Source organism: Pituophis catenifer, unplaced genomic scaffold, assembly GCF_029215685.1.
Source record: "Pituophis catenifer annectens isolate HBS135680 unplaced genomic scaffold, rPitCat1.0.hap2 SCAF_3, whole genome shotgun sequence".
In the NCBI taxonomy this organism is placed as follows: domain Eukaryota; kingdom Metazoa; phylum Chordata; class Lepidosauria; order Squamata; family Colubridae; genus Pituophis; species Pituophis catenifer.
This window is the reverse complement of record NW_027256883.1, coordinates 106,877,567-106,899,459: the sequence shown is the minus strand read 5'-3', so window position 1 is coordinate 106,899,459 and position 21,893 is coordinate 106,877,567. Positions and strand designations below refer to the sequence as shown.

Genomic DNA, 21,893 nt, shown 5'->3' with positions numbered 1-21,893 from the left:
TCATTTCACCACTACTTGTCTTCACCACAGTGACAAGGTAGGGCGCAAAACATAAAATGTGAGTACAGTCGTAAGTGCGAGGACTGGTCAAAAGTGTGAGGACTGGTCAAAAATAACTTTTTCAGCCCTCTGAGTAATCCATATGCACAAAAGGATACAGCAATAGAGAGGGATGAAGGAAGGAGAAGAGAGATAGAAGAAAGAAGGAGAGACAGGGAAGGAAGTGAAGGGAGGAAGGGAAGGGAAATTAGAATAAGAGTGAGGGTAAGAGAGGGAGGAAGAGAGGAGGAGGAGAAGAGGGGGGAAGAGAAAGTAAGAAGGAAAGAAAAGAGAGAGGTGGTAGGTTTGAGGAGAAAGATTGCTGTACAATAAAAAAGATGAAAGGGAAGAAAGCCAACCCCAAACAAATATAAAGATATTAAGATAGAGAATGAATTGTTAAACTTTAAAGAATAAAAGAGAATAAATATGAATAAATAGCAGTAATTAGAAACACACATACAAACATACAATGTATTTTCTTTGAACAGAGTATTTGGCCAGTTCACAAATTTAAACAGTGTTTAGTCATTTCAATTAAATTTACAATTTCTATATTTCCTTTTTGCCATATTTATTCCTTATCTATTTTTTAAAAAAACCAATATTACCCTTCATCCTCATCTCTAATCTTAATCAAATTCAATTTTTCCCTTCTATTCTATATTATACCCCTTCTCATTGTCATCTATTTTTATATCCATCCTCACATTAGTTAATTATGTAATATTACAGTTGTTTAATATAAATTCAACATTTTAATATAAATCAATTAGTTATATAACTATCTTTTTTTGCTGGCTCGCCCACCCCTCGCCCACCACTGTTTATTGGCAATAAATAGTGGTGCGGAGGGGCGGGGCAAGGGGCAGGGTGAGCCAGCAATTTAACAAAGGGTTCGGCCGAACCCCCTAGAACCGGCAGAATCCCACCACTGCACACAACCCACCTTCCAAAGTCATTGAAATCTACTGAGATCATCAAATCTACTGAGATCCTCAAATCTTAAAACACTGTAGTGTTTTCACATAGGATCTCCTTGGTAAAATTATTAAAAATCTAACAAGCTCTTAGCAAGTTTCAAAATGATTTAATTTGTGTGTTTATATGTGTGCATCCATGCTGTGAGCATTGTGGTGGCCTAGTGATGAAGATGGTTGCCTCCCACTCGGAAGGTTGAGAGTTCAATCCTAGCTAGTGGCAGAAGTTTCTCTTCTAGGGCTCAAAAAAAAAAAAAAAAATCTGCTGTGAACTCTACATGGTGTCAGAAAGGGCATCCAGCCAGAAAAATGCTCAACTCCATCCCGTCACCCCAACTCTACCCCAAGCGATTGATTACAGGGTTGTAATAAATAAGTTTGTATATCTATGCTATAATCCAAACTGCATAATGATGCCACTACCTGAAAAAGTTGCTGACCAATAGCTTGTTCAATTTTTTTATGATTGAATGTTGCTCAACAAAATTCATCAGCTGTTGCCAATGAAGTCCATATGTTAATTTCACCCTCTAATGTGGATTATGAATAAATAATTCCTTACTGAAGCAGCCTGAACCCCTAACCTTAATATGATATCTGGGATAGAGAAAGTATCTTTATTATTTTTTAAACAGGAATATTTTAGTTGTTGCTATTTCTGGCCAAAGAAGGACGGAATTATCTGAGCACCCTTTTATAAAATAGGTGTTTTGTCTGCTTTGTAGAGGACAAAACATATGATCTGATATTTAAGGATGCAGTCCAGTGTCTGTCTTATAGTTAATTTCTTGGAAAAGTTCTTGTCATACAAAATGTATATTTGATCTGTTTCATGGAGCAAAATATATGGTATTTTAAGGTATTTCAGATTCAACACAACCATTGTCTACAGGTTTCTTGAAATCTTTGTGACTAGGCTGCCACCTTTTTCTGGAAGTCCCCAGAACAATTTCCAGATTTTCAGGAGCGCCCATGGTGGCTTACTCTGTATAAACACTTATTGCTATATTGTTTATTTTTTATTATTCTAGGAGAAATTTTGAGGAAAAATGCAGCTTTAAGCTTCTGTAAGTATAGTTTCATTTACATAAGCAACATATATCCAGAATCTTGTAATCTGAGGATTCTAATACACCAAGTTTTTATACTTTCAATTAGGATTAAACAATAAATAAATAAATCCTGCATATTATAAGCAAATTGTGATGCTGTCATTTTAAATGGAAAGGCCCTAGGATAACTACTTCCCTATGACCAAGCTATTTTAGTTAATGATCATAGATGAAACAGAACTAAAATAAGTGTGTCTCATTGTCTTCAGTATCTTCTTTTCTTCAACTTACTCTGATTAATTCAGTGATTGTGCAAATTGATGAAAAGCGGGTGATATCTCAACAATAGTAACAGTTAAGTTGGATAAACAGCTATATCACACATACTGTCAAGAACCTAGAGCTGTGGGTCTCCTTTTCCATATGCTGATAGGAAGGCATTTGCTCTCTCTCTCTCACAATCCATAAAGTCTCCTCCCATTCGGTTCTGCCCAGATCCGCTGGTTATCTCTGTGGGAGCACCAGTTCAGCTGTAATGAAGGATGGTTCATTGAGGTGTAAAGCTTCATTTGCATTCCCTCACTGTCCCTTTCTATAGCAAGCTCTCCCACCCACTTTCTCAAAAGGGGAGGCTTAGTTGAGAGATTCTTAACCGCATTTGCATTCTTGAGACAAGCACTTTGGCATTAATTCATCTCTGCACAAAAGTCTCCTTTCATCTTTTTCCCTCTGTTCAAGAGACCAAGAATGAATTCTGCAAGAGTAGTGTGCTCTTTTAATGCTGCAGTGCTGTGCCATGCAGGATTACAAGGGATTGGGGGGGTTTCCTTTTCTTTATTCCCAGTGTTCAGCAGCTCTGCCTTGTTTTGCTATTAAAAATACAGCAAGATAATGTTCTTAGGTCCATTAGCTACAGTAATGGTGCTGCCACTTCTGTCTCCAAATGCACCCTGCTCCTGCAAATGCAACCACAGTCAGCCCCACTTGCTCTCCACCCTGCAGTGAGAGTGCTTGATAAAACAACAACCTAATATCCATACAGCAAAGAGAGCTTAGAAACATTGGGAAATTCAGGCCTGGGCTCTGATTCACAGATGCTCTCACTATAATCTGTATTCTGATCTCAACACCAGGAGGGCTGTGAGTAGAATAACCATTAACCGAGGTCTCATAAAAAATTCAGCCTTCTTGACTTCCCTGCATTTACTGCTGTTTCACAGACATGAACACTGAGAAAATATAGATAGCCAGAAAAGATTTCCATCATCCAATATTCTGCATTGAAAGTGGAGGGCCATTGCCTTTGTTAGGTCAGCCAATGCTTCTCTAAGCAATAGTGGGTTTTATTAGGCAGAATATCTGACTACTTCATTTAAATCTTAGATGAAGATTTGCATCTAGATCCTCAAAGGGGAAATCCAAGAGCGTATAAAAGCTGAAGTTCTCCTTAGTCCATTCTACACAGCCAGTTAAGAAGGAACATAATTACTGTGAAGAATGCTGTTCAGGAGACACTTGTGACACTAGCACAACCACCAACCTCACTGCAAGGTACATATTTGAATAATATTGTGTTTGCAATGACAACAGCAATTATTTGAAAATTGAAGCAAGGGATTAAAATGAATGTAAGAGGCGAATAAAGGAAGGCTGTGCAATTTCTTTGTGAAAACTGACATCCAGAAATGAGGTAGGTTACAATTCATTAGGGTGATATCTTTCAGATATGTTACTGAAAATTAAGGGCATACTTGTGTGGAGGGGAAGTCTTCTCTGTCTTCTAGTCAAGGCAACTGCTACTTTGAAATCTATGGAAAACTAACAACTCAGGTTTCAACTAATAATCCATTTAGTATGTATGATTCATCAATCCAATAGGTTGAGTGTGTGTGTGTTTTGCTTTAAAGATCTGTTTATAGAGGGTAGAGAAGATAAGCAAAAAACAGAACATTAGTTGTATTTTAGGACAAGATAAGTTACTCAAATTGTTTACACATGATGAAGGGGAAAATCATTTCTTTATTTCTTTATTTTTTCTTTTGGATTTTTCTTTTTTTTAGTTTATATTGGTTTTAACTTTTTAATTGTAATGTTTTATAAAATTACTATTAAAAAGTAAATGTGTTTTAATACACTTCATAGACTGTGTTGCATTTCTAATCAAAACTGATCTCAAAATGTTTTCCCTGCCATTGAAAAACCTGAATTGGTTGATGATATTGGCCAAATATATTCATGGTTGATCTTAACAAATGTACCCACTTGATAATTTAAGAATTCAGGTAATTCTTGATTTACACCCATTACTGTTGAAGGTCAAGGTGTAAGGTTGAATGAAATGTATAATTATAACAACTTCCCCATCCCTGATTTCCCCAATGCATTTGTTAAATGAATGCATGGGTCATTAGGTAGAGCATGGGATAACTCATGGGTGGGGGAGACCGTTGGAGGTCTTATGTGGGCACAGGCACAAGAGAGGCCTCCCAAGGCCTTCCTCCACCCTCTGCTTCCTGCCCCCTGGATCCCCCAAAGTCCTATGGACCTCTTCCATATCCCATATACTTACCTTTTGAAGATAACCAGAGCTCAGGAAGTTGGAGCAGGGAAGGCTGCTCCATTGCTAGGCCAGTTTTGCTTCCCTTGCAATCATCTTCCCCAGCTCAAGCCATACTAGTTTTATGCACAATCAATGAGAAGAAACGCTTTCGCTTTTGCTCCTCTGGCAATCCTTTGTGCCCTTGGCTGGCATGGGGGAGGAAAAGATTGCAAGAGGAGGAAATGTGGCAGGGTTTCTTCTGTTGATTGTGTGTAAAGCTACTGCGATTGATGCTGGAAGAAAGGGGAGCAAAAGGGACAGAATTTCTTCTTTTCAATTGTGCAATGTGGCCAGTAATGGCCCAGCAAGGGAGCGGCCTTCCCTACCCTGACCATTTGAGCTTTGGATATCTTTGAAAGATATGTGAGCGAATGGTGACCAGGGGTTGGAAGGAGTGAGTGGAACCCAGTGGGGTGACAAAGCAGGCCCAGAGCCTCTTGGAAGCTGGTGGGGCACAAAGGGAGAGAAATAGGAGGATGAGTGTGCAATCACAATTTCTGTGATTGATTGTAAGGATGAATGACTGTTCAAGGGATCGTAACTTTGAAATGGGTTCATAGTAGCTTTTGGGGAAGGGGTGTTGTATGTTTGAAAGTTCATTAAATAGCCTTTCATACCTTGAGGACTACATGTGTGAAACAGACTATACAAGTGTGGAAAATCCAATCAGTAACTTGGGCCTAATTCATATGATAGTCAATAGATCAGAGATTTCAAAAGTGAAGCTCACAGGAGTTATAGAACTCACCAAGTCTTTTACATTGAAAACAGAAAGTCCAGTAGGAGATGACCAAGCTGAACCTGAGAGCAGAATTAAAGGCATCATCAGCTTGCCATCTCTATGCTCCTGTAAGAGACCTAAATCCAGCCTCCCTCCCCCTTAAAATGAATCCATTGACTCCTATCTGGTGCCAATTTGCCCTGAGCATTAATAGATCAGATTTTTATGTATAGGTTGCATGGAATAAATTCCTACTGCTTTTGAACTGGAGAAAATAGACAATATATTTTTTATTCTGATAGACATTCATCTTGGTCCAGATTAGATATGATATGGACAACAATGGATTTGATGTTGAATATAGAACATGTGGAAATAAAACCTAATTTATGGGCAGTTCACAATCCGGTGACAGTTATATGGAAAGAGCGCAAAAGAAGATCTAGATGGACTTTAAATACCGCAATATTAAAAGAGAAAGATTTTGTACAGAAAATGGGAAGGGAGTTGGACTTTTTCTTTAAAGAAAACAAGAAGGAAACATCGGCACAAAATTGTTGGGATACAATGAAGGCCTATGCCAGAAGATTAATCATAGACTATACAAGGAAAAGAAATGTTAAGAAAAGACAGAACTTTAAAATATTGACTGATGACTTGAAAAGGAACTCCAGAAAGCTCCATATAAGAAAGATATCAAAATTAAAATGGACACAATAAAACATAAAATGGACCTATTGGAGAAATAAGATTTAGCCCAAAAAATAAGAAGTGCAAAACAGAATTACTTTGAAAATGCGAATAAGCCAGGAAGATGGCTAGCATATAAATTGAAAAAAGAAAGAGAATCAAGAAAAATAATTCAACTAGTTGATGATCAAGGGCAAAGTAAATTTGGAAATAAAGAGATGGGGGAAATAATACAAGAATATTATAGACAACTTTACAAGAGAGAGATGATAGAGGAGGAAAAAGTGGCAAGATACCTACAAGATGCAAAATTACCTCGGATTCCCAAAAATACTGAAGAGATGTTGGAGGGGAATATAACAATGATGGAATTAACAGAAGCAATTAAGAAACAGAAGAATGGAAAGGCACCAGGACCAGATGGCTTACCTGTTGAATATTACAGGACATTACAAGAATCTTTAAGTCTCCCATTACTGGATGTCATGAATGAAGTGATGATAAAGAAGAAAATACCCAAATCATGGACTGAGGCGTACATTACATTGATTCATAAGGAAGATACAGACCCACAACAAATCAAAAATTATAGGCCTATTTCCCTGCTAAATTCAGATTACAAAATTTTTGCTACAATACTGGCAGAAAGACTTAAGAGATATCTGAATAATTTTATATATACAGATCAGAATGGATTTCTCCCAAAAAGACAAATTAGAGAATATAAGAATAATTCTGGATACTTTAGAACAATGGTTCTCAACCTTCCTAATGCCACGACCCTTTAATACAGTTCCTCATGTTGTGGTGACCCCCAACCAGGGTGGGTTCTAAATTTTTTTTACTACCGGTTCTGTGGGTGTGGCTTATTTTGTGGGTGTGGCTTGGAGGTCATGTGACTGAGTGGGTGTGGCTAGCTGGTCATGTGACCGGGTGGCCATGGCTATGTGTATAGGGACTACTCAGAGGGCTGAAAAAAGTCATTTCTGACAGGTCCTCGCACTTTTGACTGGTCCTCACACTTATGACCATCTTCACATTTATGCCTGTGCAGCATTCTTAACAACCATGTCACTCATTTCACAACTGCTTCTCTTCAACATGGTATAAGATAGGGCAAAAAACGTAAAATGTGAGGACAGTCATAAATTCAAGGACTGGTCAAAAGTGCGAGGACCAGTCAAAAATAACTTTTTCAGCCCTCTGAGTAGTCCCTGTGCACAAAAGGACTACCCAGAGGGCTGAAAAATGTGATTTCTGACAGGTCCTCACACTTTTGACCGGTCTTCACAGTTATCATCATTTATGCCCATTGTACCATTCTTAACAACCGTGTCACTCATTTCACAACTGCTTCTCTTCACCATGGTGACAAGATAGGGCAAAAACATAAATTGTGAGGACAGTCGTAAGTTCGAGGACTGGTCAAAAGTGCGAGGACCAGTCAAAAATAACTTTTTCAGCCCTCTGAGTAGTCCATATGCATAAAAGAATACAGCAATAGAGAGGGATGAAGGAAGGGAAGGGAAATTAGAGTAGGAGTGAAGGTAAGAGAGGGAGGAAGAGAGGAGGAGAAGGAGAAAGAAAGAGGAAGTAGGGAGAAGAAGAAGAGGGGGGGAAGAGAAAGTAAGAAAGAAAGAAAAGACAGAGGTGGTAGGTTTGAGGAGAAAGATTGCTGTACAATAAAAAAGATGAAAGGGAAGAAAGCCAACCCCAAACAAATATTAAGATATTAAGATAAAGAATGAATTGTTAAACTTTAAAGAATAAAAGAGAACAAATAGCAATAATTAGAAACACACATACAAACATACAACGTATTTTCTTTGAACAGAGTATTTGGCCGGTTCACAAATTTAAACAGTTGTAGGAGGTTAGCACCCACCCCTTTCCTAGAAGAATGAAATATTTTGGGAAATATTAAAAAGGCAGAATATTATATTTCCCTACCTGGATGAGAAATGGAGAAGCATATTTTACAGACCAAGCAACTCCCACCTTCCTGCCCCCCACCCTTTGTTAATGGGCCAGAGGCAGAAAGTCAATCCTTTGTCAAAGGACATTTGCAACACAATAGCAACAGAAACTAACACAATGGGCCCCATCAAGCCATGTGATCCTGTCCACCATTAAACCATCTTTCCAAGCAGTCTCCATGTTTCCAGTGTCTTTTTCCCCACTTGGAGCAGAACCCAGAAGGATATTTCTTCCAACACAGTATTTAGTCATTTCAATTAAATTTACAATTTTTATATTTCCTTTTTACCATATTTATTCCTCATCTATTTTTTTTAAAAAACCAATATTACCCTTCATCCTCATCTCTAATCTTAATCAAATTCAATTTTTCCCTTCTATTCTATATTATACCCCTTCCCATTGTCATCTATTTTTATATCCATCCTCACATTGGTTAATTATGTAATACAGTTGTTTAATACAAATTCAGCATTTTAATATAAATCAATTAGTTATATAACTACCTTTTTTGTATATTAATCAATATGAACATGAATATTCCAATTATTTCCATGCAATCCAATTTCTTACAAATCAATTAATTATATTTACCAATAATAATAAACCAAATAATTTCCCCCATATATTCCTCCAAACCACAACTTAACCATTTCTGCTTTCAACACAATATGCAATTAATAGTATCTCAATTATTACAATTCCCTATTTAAATAGAGCTTTTTTTCTTTTGTGTTTTAAAATCTTGAACTCTCCTCTTTTTCCCTAAAGAGGAACTACCTCTTTAGGGAAAACTACCTTTCCACTAAAGGTAGTTTGCACCTACCTTTTTTGGTGAGGAAAAAGAAAAGAAATCTGCCTGCCTAATTTTCCAACGCTGCAGCAACAGTAAAGCAGGCTTTTACTTTCAGTTTCGTTTTTCAGCATAGATGGGGGGAAAAATCTGCACTCTTTGCAAGCAAGCAGCAGAGCCCTGAGCAAAACAGCTGAGAGCAAATCAGCTGAGAGTCGGGAGGCCGATAGAATCAAGGGGCTAATTAGCTTATGCTGAAGTTCCGCAGGCCAATAAAATTACAAAAAAACACAGAACCGTTTGTTAAATTGCTGGCTCGCCCACCCCTCGCCCACCACTGTTTATTGGCAATAAATAGTGGTGCGGAGGGGCGGGGCAAGGGGCAGGGTGAGCCAGCAATTTAACAAAGGGTTCGGCCGAACCCCCTAGAACTGGCAGAATCCCACCACTGCACACAACCCACCTTCCAAAGTCATTGAAATCTACTGAGATCATCAAATCTACTGAGATCCTCAAATCTTAAAACACTGTAGTGTTTTCACATAGGATCTCCTTGGTAAAATTATTAAAAATCTAACAAGCTCTTAGCAAGTTTCAAAATGATTTAATTTGTGTGTTTATATGTGTGCATCCATGCTGTGAGCATTGTGGTGGCCTAGTGATGAAGATGGTTGCCTCCCACTCGGAAGGTTGAGAGTTCAATCCTAGCTAGTGGCAGAAGTTTCTCTTCTAGGGCTCAAAAAAAAAAAAAAATCTGCTGTGAACTCTACATGGTGTCAGAAAGGGCATCCAGCCAGAAAAATGCTCAACTCCATCCCGTCACCCCAACTCTACCCCAAGCGATTGATTACAGGGTTGTAATAAATAAGTTTGTATATCTATGCTATAATCCAAACTGCATAATGATGCCACTACCTGAAAAAGTTGCTGACCAATAGCTTGTTCAATTTTTTTATGATTGAATGTTGCTCAACAAAATTCATCAGCTGTTGCCAATGAAGTCCATATGTTAATTTCACCCTCTAATGTGGATTATGAATAAATAATTCCTTACTGAAGCAGCCTGAACCCCTAACCTTAATATGATATCTGGGCTAGAGAAAGTATCTTTATTATTTTTTAAACAGGAATATTTTAGTTGTTGCTATTTCTGGCCAAAGAAGGACGGAATTATCTGAGCACCCTTTTATAAAATAGGTGTTTTGTCTGTTTTGTAGAGGACAAAACATATGATCTGATATTTAAGGATGCAGTCCAGTGTCTGTCTTATAGTTAATTTCTTGGAAAAGTTCTTGTCATACAAAATGTATATTTGATCTGTTTCATGGAGCATGAAACCTCCTCTTGCCCTAAATTTCCCATTGTTTGCAGTTTGCACCTACCTTTTTTGGTGAGGAAAAAGAAAAAGAAACCTCTCTGCCTCATTTTGTCAGGTACAGCCAAGACCCTGCTTACTTTCAATTTCGCTTTTTCCCCATAGCTAGGGGGAAAAAAATCTACTCCAGAAATTTACCTCTTTGCAGCTAGCTAGCAACAGAGCCCTCTTTGAAGCCCCGCGGCAAGAATTTTTTCCCTCTAGCCATCAGCTGGGACTCCGGAGGCAGCAATAGATTGGGAGTGGGCGGGGTAAGTGAACGGCGACCGGACGATCCAGCAGAGGCAGAGGGTGAGTGAAGGCGTGGGGGGAGGGCGAAAGAGGGCTTTGGCGACCCCTGTGAAATGGCCGTTCGACCCCCAAAGGGGTCGCGACCCCCAGGTTGAGAACCGCTGCTTTAGAAGGATACTTTAGAAGTACATCCGGAAAAGCAGATGTCGTTGATATTTTTAGATGCACAAAAAGCTTTTGACAAAGTTAACTGGTGATTTATGCTACTTCAAATGGAAGAGATGGGCTTAGGTAGGAAATTTATCCAGGCAATTGAAGCTATATATTTTAAACAGACGGCAAAAGTAATGATAAAAGTAATGGTCAATTGACTGACTCTATTGAAATAGAAAAAGGTACTAGACAAGGATGTCCGCTGTCCCCATTGTTGTTTATATTGACTTTAGAAGTTTTAAATAGAAACATCAGAAAAGAAAAAGAGATAAAAGGTATGAAAATACGAAAAGAAGAATATAAATTACAAGCCTTTGCAGATGACCTGGTCTTTATTATTGAAGAACCATTAATAACAATAAATAAATTGATAGAATCTATTGGAGAGTTCAGAAAAGTAGCTGGCTTGAAAATTAATAAAGATAAAACAAAGATAATGACTAAAAATATGTTGAAAAAGCAAAAAGAGGAATTGATGGCGATTTCAAAGATGCAGGTCACAAATAAGGTAAAATATTTGGGGATATATTTGACAGCAAGGTGTAGCGCACTTAAAGAAAATATTTATAATAAGCTTAAACAACAAATAGGGCAAGATTTGATGAAATGGGGAAATTTGCAGTTATCTTTGATTGGTAGGATCTCAATGATTAAGATGAACATTTTGCCTAGAATTTTGTACTTATTTCAGACAATTTTGATCAAGTTGGGTAAGGAATTCTTTGTAGATTTGAATAAAATGATATTGAAATATATTTAGCAGAGAAAGAAGGCGAGAATAAAATTAAAGTTGTTACAAGATGCTAAAATGAGGGGTGGCTTTGCCTGCCTAACTTTGAACTATACTATCAAGCAACAAATTTAATGTGGATTAAAGAATGGATAACTTTGAGAAATACTAGATTATTGAATTTGGAGGGACATGATTTGTTGATGGGATAGCAATAGCATGCCTTTCTATGGTATAAAGGAACTAAAATACAGGGGTACTTTAGAAGACATCAGATACAGGAAGCTTTATGGTTGAATTGGGAGAAGGTTAAAAAACATCACTATTTGAAGATTCCAGTCTGGGTATCTACAATTGAAGCTTTTTCATATCCAGTAATATTCAAAAGGGAACAAATTATTAGATATAGTGAATTATTGGATGAAAAGGGTGAACTTAAATTAAAGCAGGAACTAGAAGATCAGGGATGTAAGATGGACTGGTTTTCATATATGCAAATATTTTCTAGATATCGAGAAGATCTCAAAAAAGAGGGTTTTTATAATGTTTTGACTAATTTAGACAAGATTTTAATGGGTTCTGATGACCATGTAATTAAAAAGTTATGCGGATATTTGATAGAGGTAAAACTGGAAGAAGAACAAGTTAAAGAATCAATGATAGCGTGAGGGAAAAACTTTGGTTATGGTATTGACTTAGAGAAATGGCAAAAATTGTGGTTGCATAATTATAAGGAGAATTTGTATAAGATGTTTTACAGGTGGCACTTACCCCTGGCGAGGATAGCCAGAATGTTTAAGAATAAATCAGAGAAGTGTTGGAAATGTCATCAGACCCCAGGATCATATTACCATATGTGGTGAACATGCATAGAAGCAAGGAGATATTGGACTAAGATACACACATGGTTGGAAAAAATGACAGAGACATATTGACTTTAAACCAGAGACATTTTTATTAGAGATCTTACCAGAGACATTTAATAAAGAATTGCAATATTTAATTATGAATGTTTTAACAGCAGCTAGAATTGTATTTGGAATTGGAAAGAAGATACCTATTGATGAAGAAATTATTAAGAAAATGTTGGATTGTGCTGAAATGAGTAAATTGACATTTGAAATAAGAGAACAGGAAGATAAACAATATTATTTGATATGGGATTTATTTTATCAGTGTATAGATAATAAAACATGGAGATGAAATATGATATATGAAGTAAAATTAAGATAAAATGTGTAAAAATTTGTTTTTTTCTTAGTGGAAAAGAAACATGTGTCATATATTGATATCTTGAAGAGTTTGTGAGCACGAAAAGATTTTAACCAACTGAAACGCTGTCTGTAATTGTTTGAAAGGATGATGCTTTTATGTTGTTTTTTGTTTGAAAAATAAAAAAAACTTCGGGCAAAAAGCCCAGCCGAAAGTGAACTCTATCCTAACTCTATCTAGTCCTAAGAGGAGGCAACATTTCTTGGCTATCAAAATTGCTCCAAAAGAGGGTAAATACCATCATTTTATAGAAATTATTTTTGAGGTTAATGCATAATGTAAATTTCAGTCCCTTTATCTACATGTTTTCCCATACCATTGATCAATTAGTGTGCTATATTGAAATTATTTTTCCCAGCTTATCATACAATTTTAACTAATTTGTCTTTTGTTTCCAATTTTAATAAAAGTTTATATATTTTAGAAATAAGGTGTTCCTCATTTGTACACAGTTCCATTTCAAATATAGTTTTATCATGTTCAAAATTATATAGTTTCTTGTCAACTTTAAATATCTCTGTGAGTTGCAAATACAGAAACCATTGAGAGCGTAAACCTTCTAGTGCCAGGTATTTTCTGGATTTTAATTTGATGTTATCTGTGGAGTATTCCAATAAATCTACATATCTTAAACATTTTTATCTGATCCTCATTTCCTTTTTACAATATGCTTCGTGGGGGGGGGAGCCATAAAGGTATTTTAGGCACAGTCTCATTTTATAATTTATTCCAAATTCTCAAAACAGCTTGCCTAATACAGTGGTTTCTAAAATCAACATTAACTTTAATTTTATTATACCACAGGTATGCATGCTGTCAGGTTTCGGTGCTATCTTGAATAAACTTCATTCTCAAGCGCAAGCTGTCTAATGAATCATTTTATTTTTAAGAATAGCAGAATCCGACATTTCTGATTCAAATTGCAGCCAAACTGGCCCCTCCTTCCAACCCCCACCTCTTCCGCTCTCCAACCCCAATATCCCATTGGCCATCATACAGATCCATCTCTACACCCCGGCACGTTCTTTTCACAGGAATGCAGCCCCCATCCTCGTCTCCCAGGAAACACTATCTGTACATACAAAACTAGGTAAAAGTTCATCTCAGCAATAAATCAAGCTTCCGCTCTTTCTGCTTCAACTTGTTATGTCAGCGCTGGAAGAAAGCCTAATTTGGAACGCTGACACATGCCACACAAGATCTCTCATGTTCAACTCTTGGTTTTTTCCTCCCTTGCCACATAAATCTGGATATCTCTTTCTGTCACTGTTTGAAGGGTAAATCCAAAATCATTATTGTTTTAAATAGAAATACTATTCTTGATAATACATTCAATACATTATTACAGATATTCCTACCATCAAAGACAGTTGTAGCTGATCCCATCTTGAAATATCTTTTTAAATTTCATTCCATGTTTTGACATAATTATTTTGGTAAGGCATATAGTTCATATATGTCAGGATAACCTCTAAACCTTTTATCTTTTTCTCTACCTTAAAGTCTGTTTTATTCATCAATTCAATTGATTTAACTCACTTTACAAAGCTCTCACTGAAATCCACAATTTCTAATACTTTAAACAGAAATGGCCAATTGAGATTATCAAAAGCTTTTTCTGTATCTAAAAAAAACTAATGCAGTTTGTTTTTTGTTGTGTGGCTGTAGGTGCTCTAAAACATTCAGAACTGTCTTCACATTGTTTGGATAAAATAATGTGAGGACAGTTGGATAAAAACCCACTTTGGGTTCTGGTAGAATTGTCTTGAATCTGCTGGCCAGTATAAATATAAATGTCTTATACTTACTATTTAATAATGATATTGATCTATAGTTTTTAGTTAAACTTGGATCTTGTTCCTCTTTAGATATTAGAATAATGTTGGAGTAATTTCCAGGATTTTGGCATCCTGTTACCTTATAAAATATCATTATATTATGGAGCTGTTGTGATAATTCATCTTTGAAACATTTAAAATAAATCCCTGGAAGACCGTCTGAGCCAGGCGCTTTCCCTAATTTGATTTTTATAACTTGTGAGATTTCTATCATCATGATTGGTCCACTGTGTCACTCTCCTGGACTTTCAAAATCACCATCATCTTTTTTCCTTCCTTAATTTTTCAGCCAACCATCTTCCTGGTTGATATGCATGTTCAATGTTCCTTTATGTAAGGGAATTCAATTTATTCTCTAATTCTCTGATTGTAATAGATAATTTATTTTTATTTATTATAATTTGTCAAAAAACAAACAAACCAAAAACAGGAATAATATAAAAATACAATGACAGGGACGATAGGCATGTTATTGCACTTATGCACATCCCCTCTATGAACCTCTTAAGTGAGGTCCACGGAAGTCAATTTATGACTAAAACTGTGAAAATTTCTAGCTGAGACAACTGAATCAGGTAGAGTATTCTAGACTTTGACAACTCTATTACAAACATTATATTTTTTACAGTCAAGTTTAGAACAATTTACATTGAGTTTAAGATGGTTGTTCACATGCATATTATTGCGATTAAAATAGAAAAAATCATTTACAGGTAAAACATTACTATGTACAATTTTGTATGCAATACCTAAATCTGACTGCAAGCGATGCAATTCCAAGTTATCCAAACCAAGAATTTCCAGCCTAGTAGTATAGGTAATTGCTGCTGAAGAAGTTTAATTTGGTTTGGGAGGTGTAACTTTGTAACTGATTTCCTTAATTCTCCTCCTTTATTTTTAATTTGCTGATCTCACAGATTTTATTCTGGGCTTTCTTTTTCAATTGAGTATGATGGTGTATAGAATAGTCCCTAATTATGGCTTTAGTTGCACCCCATTTTTCCATACCATTCTTATATCTATACCTTTGTTTAGCTTGATGCCAAAAACTTGTCTTTGCAATTTTTTACTATCCAATCTTTTTATAGTAAAGTTTCATTAAGTGTCCATCTGATATTTGCTGATTTCTTTTTTAAAATCAATTCAACTGGATTATGGTCAGAGAAAGTCTTTGGTAGGATCTGTGCCTTTGAGGCCAGAGTAATTAATTTTTTTGAAATCCATAGCATGTCTATTCTTGAGAATGATCGGTGCCTTTGTGAAAAATAGGGGTATCTCTGGAATTACCCTTTTTTTGTCTCTAGATATTGACTAAAGTTACACTTTCTGCAAGGTTATTAAAGGACTATGGCAATTTTCCTTGGATAGTTTTGATTATCTTTTCAGATGTTCTTTCCAATTCTGGGAACACCACAGTTTTCCAATCACCAGACACCAACTTTGATATGGTAGATTTAACATTAAATCCACATCATCTATTTGTAGAAAGTATCTCTGTTGTCATTTGAATCATAAATTCCCAGCACATATTTTTTGGCCATCTAGTTTTATTTCCAACCCACATACTGTATATACCATCTTGATCAGTTATTAATTGGTTAAAATGTATAAAAGACCCCTAAATAGTTGCTGGAAATGTAAGACTCAAATAGGAAACCTTAATCACATTTGGTGGACTTGTAAAAGAGCTAAAGAGTACTGGATAGAATTTAGTAATGTACTTTTTTTAAAAAAAAAAGACAATTAATGTACAATTTTGACCAGAAACTTTTTTCTTAGGGTTTATGGACAAAGCAATGGAAAAATGACATGTGTTTTATTGTTATATATGTAACAGCAGCACAACTTTTATATGTTCAGCGTTTGAAAGATCCTATGATACCCACAATAGACATATTGAATGGGGTAATCATGGCCACTTAACAGCCCTTGTGAGAGAAAAATCATTGACAATTTTTTTCTATAATTGGAAATTTTTGTGGGAGATGAAGAAAAATCAAATTTTGACATATGGATTTGATGATTGTTAAATTTTTAAAAGGGGGGAGAAGAATTTTTTATTTCCCCTTTTCTGGGGGGAATGGACATTTTATTATAGTCTTAAACTAAGAGTCAAATAAAATAATTTTTTATACCCTTGGAAGCAGTCAGAAGTCATTCTATGTCAAATAATTTTATTACATTTTACAAGGCATTCACATAAAAAACCAAAATAAACTAAAAATCAAGAGAAAGGATAAACAGTAAAAAGAGAAAAGTGTGAAGTACAAAGTACAAAAGTACAAAGAAAAAGAAAGGGAAACATAAATATATACCAAGAATCACTAACTTGTGATGATTTGAGCTCTCTGCTATACTGTAGACCACGGGTGCCAAACTCACCGTGTCACGTTGCCATCACATGACGTTTCACAACATTTTTCTCATTTGCGGAGCTGGGGTGGGCGTGGCCTGCACGTGACACATCCAGCATGCAGGCCACCAGTTTGAATCCCCAGCTGTAGACCATCTCTACCATGTATAGCTGAACATGAGGAAGCAACCAGCAACCAGTGGTTACAATACGTAGCTAATATTAAATCAAAGGAAGCCTCATTCACCATACATACTAAAGCATTCTGAGCGAGTTGCAATTTCCAGCTATTCCAATTATAATTAAAAATATCAAAAGAAATCTAGGAGTAACAACAGGGTCACCTTTCCCTGAACAGAATACCCTGCCCCATCAGAGCAAGACTGTTTCCATGCCAAATCTGTGTATAAACCCAGATTGAAAGGGTTAATGGCAATCCATTTCATTTAATAGCTTCTTGCAGCATCCCTACTTTCTCCAGCAGCTTGGCTAGATATGAAATATTAGATACTGACCAATTGTTATCAAAATGATCAGTGCCTACCGTGTTTCCCTGAAAATAAGACCCTGTCTTATAATTTTTTGAAACTCAAAATAAGTGCTTGGACTTATTTTCGAGGAGGTCTTAGTATTTTGGGGCACATGGAGCAAGACGGGGCTTCTCTTGCCATCTTACCTGATTTCCAGCTCTGTCTCCCTAACCCTAACCAGAGGAAATGGCAGGGACCAGCTGCGCTGCGCATGCATTTAAATATTTTCGGGGAGGGCTTATTTTCAGGGGGAGGCTTATTTTAGCGCATGTGCTCAAAAGTCTGATTGGGTTTATTATCTGGGGAGGTCTTATTTTCGGGGAAACCGGGTAGTGACTGCAGCACTTTTGGAAAGTTGAGGATCGGAGCAGGCAGAAAATGATGCAAAGTATATGGAGTTGTGTCTCATTTCCCTCTTCTTCTAGTGCTCTTAACATGGCAAATATCTTTTCAACTTGTGAAGAGGCTGACAAAAGAAACTCAGTTTTCAGTTGGCAAGACAAGTGGATCATTGTCAGCAGTTCAGCTGAATTATTTATCACCCCTTCCTACAAGTTCAGCCTGCAGAGGTGGGCTGAACCTTGGCACTCAGTGGCAAAAAACTTCTGTCCTCATAATAAATATAGCATGAGGATAGGGTCACAGAGAAACAGAAGTTTTGGGATGATGGTAATAGAAACATTGGCTTGACTACCAAGATTAAGGCTTGACTAATCAAATATTTGTCTAATGCAACTACTGTCAAGTATTTCTCAATCCACTGGTTTCTCTATGTGTGAAGAGCAATAAGCAAAATAAAGATAAAAGTGGTAACTCCAGTTCAAATTAAGAAAACATTATGATGAAAGAAACTCAGTTTGTCATTTGTAACACAGTTACACTAAAAAAGGCAAGGTCATGTCCATCCAACCTTAATGTACAAGTAGAGTGAAGCATCTCTTTACAGTTTCACAGTATGCTTAGTTTCCATATGTAGCTCAGGCAAAAACCTCGGTCCAAGCTGAAATTCATTCCACCAACTGCTGTCACTTTTCTGCAATTTCACTGGTCTATATACAAGGTAACCAGGTTGGGGCTTATTTGGCTCAACTAGTTCCTAGCTCAGACTAGGTGTCACACAGAAATTAGCCACTCTTTTATACTGTTCTCACACTACTGTGCTGTGACAGCTGTTCTATGATTTTCAGTAATGTAATAATATTATTTTTGAGATCAGTTAAGGTATAAAATATGTGTACCTTCTATCTTTAATATTAATAAGTCTTGTAACTGGTGGTTTCTTGTACTTCCGAATTCTTGAACACAACTAGAAAGGGCACTTATCCTGAAAAATCTAATAAATTTACAGTTTTATATACTTCCTTCAATTGTAAAAGTCTTGTTCAATAAACTTTAAAATGCCACTATAGAGCAATAACACAGACGGTATAAAGCCAGCCCAGGGAAAGCTGTGCAACTAGAAATTGTTCCCCTTTCTGCTAGAGCAATAAAGTTTTATATGTTTGAACTGACTGTAAAAAGGTTTGAATGTTGGCAACTGGGGAATAATTTGTCTTCTTTATAGTTATTATCATATTTCCCACAAGACCCTTTGGTCTGTGTCAATCCTTCTTGTATATGACACCTTTGTACTGTCAGCGAAAGCTAGAATACTTTACTTGTTTGTTGTTGATGTTGTTGTTTTTTAATCCTATAGGTTTTGTATCTGTATTCCTTCAGATTACAGCTAGCAGGAATAAATTACTTGTGACAAGTTTCAATTGAATGTTTCACCAAATGACACTGCATCTGAAGTGTTTTTCCTGGAGAAAAAAATTAATAAATGATTATATTAACTTGTCACTTGATCTAAATTTGATTCAGGAACATTATGATGCAGGAGACACTCATAAAAAGTAATTTTCAAGAATATTCCCAGAGGTTGCAAGAGAAGCAGCTACCGCACTGGGGCAGCAAACACAACCTTGGAGGCAGACCATTGTGCCTTGAGAATGCCAAATATTAGATTCATTTAGACAAAGTCAACAGTCAACAACTACTGAGTTAGTGATTATGGTTACTGCCCAGAAGTTAACAAGATAATTAAACTATTTCTATGTTAAGTAAACTTTTAAAAACTGTAACTAGATCATCAAGGAGATGAAAGAACATAACAAACATTTTGCCCCATTTAAGGAAATGGAAAATCTGTACATTACATAAAATAAATTAGAGTTTGTGTCCTTATAGAACAGCGGTTCTCAACCTGGGGGTCGCGACCCCTTTGGGGGTCGAACGGCCATTTCACAGGGGTCGCTAAAGCCCTCTCTCACCCCCCCCATGCCTTCACTCACCCTCATTCTCTGCTCTGTTGGATCGCCAGCCGTCCGCTTACCCCGCCCACTCCCAATCTATTGCTGCCTCCTGAGTCCCAGCTGATGGCTAGAGGAAAATAAACTGTTTAAATTCTTGCCGCGGGGCTTCAAAGGGCCACCCTATAGCCAGTGGTGGGATTTTGCCGGTTCTAGAGGGTTCAGCCGAAACGTTTGTTAAATTGCTGGCTTGTCCCGCCCCTCCGCACCACTATTTATTGCCAATAAATAGTGGTGGGCGAGGGGCGGGCGAGCCAGCAATTTAACAAACGGTTCGGTGTTTTTTTGTAATTTTATTGGCCCGTGGAGCTTCAGCGTAGGCTAATTAGCCCCTGATTAGATCGGCGCCCGACTCTCAGCTGATTTGCTCTCAGCTGTTTTGCTCAGGGCTCTGCTGCTTGCGGGAGCAGATTTTTTTCCCCCTAGCTATGCTGAAAAACGAAATTGAAAGTAAAGCAGGCTGTTGGCTTTGCTGTTGCTGCAACGTTGGAAAATTAGGCAGGAATATTACTGTAATATTACATAATTAACCAATGTGAAGATGGATATAAAAATAGATGACAATGGGAAGGGGTATAATATAGAATAGAAGGGAAAAATTGAATTTGTGGTTTTTTACAAAAATAGATGAGGAATAAATATGGCAAAAAGGAAACATAGAAATTGTAAATTTAATTGAAATGACTAAACACTGTTTAAATTTGTGAACCGGCCAAATACTCTGTTCAAAGAAAATACATTGTATGTTTGTATGTGTGTTTCTAATTATTATTATTTATTCATATTTGTTCTTTTTTATTCTTTAAAGTTTAACAATTCATTCTTTATCTTAATATCTTTATATTTGTTTGGGGTTGGCTTTCTTCCCTTTCATCTTTTTTATTCTACAGCAATCTTTCTCCTCAAACCTACCACCTCTCTCTTTTCTTTCCTTCTTACTTTCTCTTCCTCACCCTCTTCTTCTCCTCCCTACTTCCTCTTCCTTTCTCCTTCTCCTCCTCTCTTCCTCCCTCTCTTACCCTCACTCCTACTCTAATTTCCCTTCCCTTCCTTCATCCCTCTCTATTGCTGTATCCTTTTATGCATATGGACTACTCAGAGGGCTGAAAAAGTTATTTCTGACTGGTCCTTGCACTTTTGACCAGTCCTCGAACTTATGACTGTCCTCACATTTTACGTTTTTGCCCTATCTTGTCATCATGGTGAAGAGAAGCAGTTGTGAAATGAGTGACATGGTTGTTAAGAATGGTACAATGGGCATAAATGATGACCAGTCATAAGTGCGAAGATTGGTCAAAAGTGCGAGGACCTGTCAGAAATCACTTTTTTCAGCCCTCTGGGTAGTCCTTTTGTACACATGGACTACTCAGAGGGCTGAAAAAGTTATTTTTGACTGGTCCTCGCACTTTTGACCAGATCTCGAATTTACGACTATCCTCACATTTTACGTTTTTTGCCCTATCTTATCACCATGTTGAAGAGAAGCAGTTGTGAAATGAGTGACATGGTTGTTAAGAATGCTGCATGGGCATAAATGTGAGGATGGTCATAAGTGTGAAGACCAGTCAAAAGTGTGAGGACCTGTCAGAAATGACTTTTTTCAGCCCTCTGAGTAGTCCCTATACACATAGCCATGGCCACCCAGTCACATGACCAGCTAGCCACGCCCACCCAGTCACATGACCTCCAAGCCACGCCCACAAAATAAGCCAAACCCACAGAACCGGTAGTAAAAAAAATTAGAACCCACCCTGGTTGGGGGTCACCACAACATGAGGGACTGTATTAAAGGGTCGCGGCATTAGGAAGGTTGAGAACCACTGTTATAGAAGATGCAATGTCACAGAATATGAGCTATGAATCCAATGGCCCTTTTTCACATGGGCAAAGTTCCAGCTCATAAGAATCTGTTTTATATTTGCCCTTGAGAGGAGCTGTTGGGAGCACATTATAACATGCTAGTGTTCTTTGGAATTTAGGAATAGTTTTTTTAAGTATCTTGTCAGCCCGAAAAAGGCATCTTGTCCATTCAAAAATACACTTTTCAGTATAGGAAATCCAATTGGCCTTTCTATTCTTTATAGTGTTGCTTGTGTGTAGGAAGCACACAATCATAACCCATTATCAAAATAACCACTTTGGGAGCCCA

At 37.0% G+C, this 21,893-nt stretch overlaps 1 protein-coding gene across 3 annotated transcripts in view; it reads right to left on the bottom strand.

Annotated features, from left to right (window-relative positions):
- Positions 1–21,893, bottom strand: part of PBX1 (PBX homeobox 1) — a 360,766-nt gene that overhangs the window by 158,454 nt on the left and 180,419 nt on the right. The window lies entirely within an intron of this gene.